Source organism: Chrysochloris asiatica, unplaced genomic scaffold, assembly GCF_000296735.1.
Source record: "Chrysochloris asiatica unplaced genomic scaffold, ChrAsi1.0 scaffold00458, whole genome shotgun sequence".
Taxonomy (NCBI): Eukaryota; Metazoa; Chordata; class Mammalia; order Afrosoricida; family Chrysochloridae; genus Chrysochloris; species Chrysochloris asiatica.
The window spans coordinates 820,355-824,850 of record NW_006408976.1 but is presented as its reverse complement, the minus strand read 5'-3'; the positions used below and the strand labels follow the sequence as shown (position 1 = coordinate 824,850).

The 4,496-nt window shown below is 38.9% G+C and overlaps 1 pseudogene; it reads right to left on the bottom strand.

Moving 5' to 3' along the window:
- Positions 1-2,386: 2,386 nt before the first annotated feature.
- LOC102833771 overlaps positions 2,387-4,496 on the bottom strand; it is a 7,078-nt pseudogene continuing 4,968 nt past the window's right edge.

The following is a 4,496-nucleotide window of genomic DNA, read 5'->3' as shown; positions in this document are numbered from 1 at the left end:
CCAGATATTCAAACCAGATTCATAAAAGAATATGGAACAAGGGATATCATTGCTGATGTCAGATGGATCTTGACTGAAAGTTCAGAATACCAGAAAGATAGTCACCTGTGTTTTATTCATTATGCAAAGACATTTGACTGTGTGGATCATAAAATATCATGAATAACATTGTGAAGAATGCTTATTCCAGAACACTTTATTGTGTTCATGTAGAACATGTGCGTAGACCAAGAGGCAGTTGTTCGAACAGAATAAGAAACTATTGGTTTTAAATCAGGAAAGTTGTTTGTCAGGGTTGTATCCTTTCACCATATGTATCAAATCTGTATACTGAGCAAATAATCCAAGAAGCTAGATTATATGAAGAAGAAAGCGGCACCAGTGTTGGAGGAAGACTCATTAACAATCTGTGATACGTGGGTGAAAAAATCTTGCTTGCTGAAAATGAAGAAAACTTACTGATGAAGATCAAAGATGACAGCATTCAGTACAGATTATACCTCAATATAAAGAAAACAAAAATTCTCATAACTGGACCAATAAACAACACCATGATATATAGAAATGAAAGTTTTAAAGATTTCATTTTACTTCGATCCACAGTCAATGCCCATAGAAGCAAGAAATCAAATGGCATATTGCATTGGAAAAATCTGCTACAAAAGACCTCTTCAAAGTTTTAAAGAACAAATATATCATTTTGAGGACTAAGGTGCATCTGGCCCCAACTTTTTTTAATTACACAATATGCATGTAAAATCTGGACACTGAATAAGGAAGACCAAAGAAGTACTGATACCTTTGAATTATGGTGTTGGTGAAGAATATATTGACTATACTACCAGAAGAATTATACTAAAGATAATTTTAAAAAACAGCTGCAACAGTACATTGACAGGGAGCTGCCAGAGGTTCAAGTCGGATTCAGACAAGGACATGGAATGAGGGATATCATTGCTGATAGCAGAAAATATGAGAATGATATTTACCTGTGCTTTATTGACTATTCAAAGGCTTTTGACTGTGTGGATCATGACAAACTATGGACAACACTGAGGAGAATGAGTATTCTGGAACACTTAATTGTGCTTGAGAGGAAACTCTGCATAGACCAAGAGGCAATTGCTCAAACAGAAAAAGGGGACACTGAATGGTTTAAAATCAGGCAAGGTGTGCTCAGTGTTGTAGTCTTTCACTGTACTTATTCAATCTGTATGCTGAGCACATAATCCAAGAAGCTAGATTATATGAAGAAGAATGTGGCATCAGGACTGGAGGAAGAATCATTAGCAACCTGAGATATGCAGACAACACAACCTTGTTTGCTGAAAGTTAAGAGGACTCAAAAAATTTACTGATGAAGATCAACAGCCTTTGGTATGGGTTGCCCCTCAATATAAAGAAAACAAAAATTCTCAGCACTGGACCAATAAATAACATCATGATAAATGGGAGAAAATATCAAAATTGCCAAAGACTTCATTTTGCTTGGATCCACCATCAAAATTCATGGAAACAGAAGTCAAGAAATCAAACAATGTATTACATTAGGTAAATCTGCTGTACAAGACCTCTTTAATATTGAAGAGCAAAGATGTCAGTTTGAGGGCTAAAGTGTGCCTAATCCAAGTTATGATACATTGAGTAGCCTCATGTGCATGTGAAAGTTAGACAGTGAATAATGAAGACCATAGAATAATTAATGCATTTGAGTATATAGTGTTGGAGAAGAATTTTAAAGGTACCATTGACATCCAGAAAAGCCAGCATCTCTGTGTTTGAAGAAGTACAATTAGAATGTTCCTTAGAAGCCAAGATGACCAGACTTTGTCTCTCATAATTTGGATATATTATCAGAATAGACCAGTCCCTGGAGAAAGACATCATGCTTGATAAAATAGAGGTTCCGAGAAAAAGAGGGAGACCTCCAATGAGATGTGTTGGCACAGTGGCAGCAGCAATAAATTCAAGCTTAGCAGCAATTGTGAGGATGTCTAGGGCCAGATTGTTGTTGTTTTCTGTTGTACATAGGGTCACTATGGGTCAGTAATGACTTGATAGCACCTAACAACCTAACAAGCCAGAAGAATGAACAAATCTGTCTTGGACAAAGTACAGGCAGAATGCGCCTTCAAAGGGGGGATGGCAAAAGTTAACCTTACATGCTTTGGACAAGTTATCAGGAGGAACCACTCCTTTGAAAAGGACACAGTACTTGGTAAAATAGAGAGTCAGTGAAGAAAGAGTGTCTGCAAGACTGGGCTCAACCCTAACATGATTGTGAGGATGGTAGAGGACATGACAGTTTATCGTTCTGTTTTACACAGGCTAAGTATAAGTTCAGAAAAATATAAGAAATCAGAGAGCACATTAAGATGTGCTGCAGTCACACTGGTGGTGGCCCGTTCTGTTGGAATTTGGTGTAAGGCCACAGGGCATGTTCTAGGGACATCCAGGAGTCCCCATTCTGTGTGGGAGTAGCATCCACGGACTTTTGGAAAAATAAGCCTGTGAGGAAGCTCATCAGAGCTGCAAACAGTACAATGACTACAACAGAAATCCACAGGGCCTTATTAGCTGTTCTGAATGAAGTCTTGAGTTTTGTAGCCCAGGAAGCAATTAAGTCATAAACTGAAGAAACATCCCATTTTGATGGATTATTTTTCTTTTCAGAGAGACTTGACTTCCTTGTCCTTTCTACTATTTCTTCTCCAGGTGGTTCTGAGTCATCTTTAGTTTTTGGGTCACATCTTTCATCTTCAGCATTGGCCCAGGAATAGGTGCTAATAAATCGATGTAATGAGGGACGGTGTTCACTCTGCTTTGATCCCAAAACATGCCAACTGCTTGACCTCCGATAGAATCTGTCATTATTTTCCATCCCAGCCACCATTCCTGCATTTCCAATATTTCTGGGCAAAGAAGCAATTGTCACTCTTCAAAGTGAAGATGGCTTGGAGTTTAGCGAAGCTGAATGTTTTTTAATTTGGCAGTCATCTTCATCTCCAAGAGCATTAAAAGATCTTTCATTCTGCAAAAGAACCCATTTCAGTTCTTCTAATTCAGCATGCTCTTTGGCATACATTCTCTTCAGGTTTTCTGCATGCTGAATCATCACTTCAACTGCTTTACTAACCCGGCTCTCCTGAGTAATAGCTCCCAACATCTCAGCCCTACTGGCCATTCGAACTGCACACTGGCTAAGAAAAGCTATGCTCTGCTCCAGCTTCTTAATGATTTCCTGGGCCTGGTTGTCTTCTTCACAAAGAGGTGTCAAAGACTGCGCAGAGAAGAAAATATTAAAATGTATCTAATCCAAATAGTCTGAAAAAGAGGAAGACCCCCAATGAGATGGATTGGCATAGGGGCTGCAGCTCCATAGTGAGATCATGTGTAGCAATGATTGTGAGGTTGGTGCAGGACCAGGTGGCATTTCATTCTGTTGTGCAAAAGGTTGCTATGAGTCAGTACCAACTTGACAGCCCCAAACAACAACAATCCAAGAAGTAATTCTAGCACTAAATTATAAATGCAGATGCATCGTCAAATCTCAAGTAGCTTGGTGGAGGATAAAAAGCAGGAAGGACCAGAAATGAATAATATGAAAATACTATCTTTGCTGGGTCTCTAGTAGACTATGCATAACCTTTTATGTCTATTTCCGATTCCTTCCTTCTATAGTTCCCAAATTTCCCACTCTCTTGTGGGTTCATATCTTTATGTGTGATAGGATGTGATACAATTAAGTGGTAATGGTGAAGAGATTATGCTTATAAATGAATGAATGTATCACATGAGGAGTACAGTTTGAACTTTTGAGCAAAGAAGTGCAAATATACTAGAGGTAGACATGCTCTGATTGCGACATTTGCTCTTCCGTCAATGACAATGTACAATTGGGCTGGCTAGGTGGGGATCCCTTTACTGGCTTATGAATGCTCTTCTTGAACCTGTGTCCTTAACTCAAGATGATAGTCTTTTCTCTGGTAGAGACAGAATTAAAAAGAGAGCAGCAGTCTGAAGCAAACAAGCCTGGATTCATTTTTGGTACAAATACTCTTAAGCTCTGTGACCATAAGCAAATTTCTAAGACTTGTCCAAATCCAAACTGCCACAGATTGTAAACTGTTGTTACTGTTGTTGTTGTTAAGTGCCTTTGAGTCTGTTCTCAATCATAGTGACTCTTTACAGGATTTCTGAGAAGCAACTAGTGGGTTTGAACTGCCCACCTTGTGGTTAGCAGTCCAGAGCTGATCCTACAGCACTACTGGGACTATAAGAGGCACCATTAATTCATATACAATCAAAAAGGAAAAGGCACTGCCAATAAAACCACAAGGCACCATTGATTGTAATCATATCCTAATTTCAGAAATGTTAATGCTTGCTACTTCCTCATCTGTCAGATGGAGATGATTCAGCTCCTTTCCAGAAGTACCATGACATTAGAGGTTGTTGTTGTTGTTGTGTGCCGTGGAATCAGTTCTGACTCATAG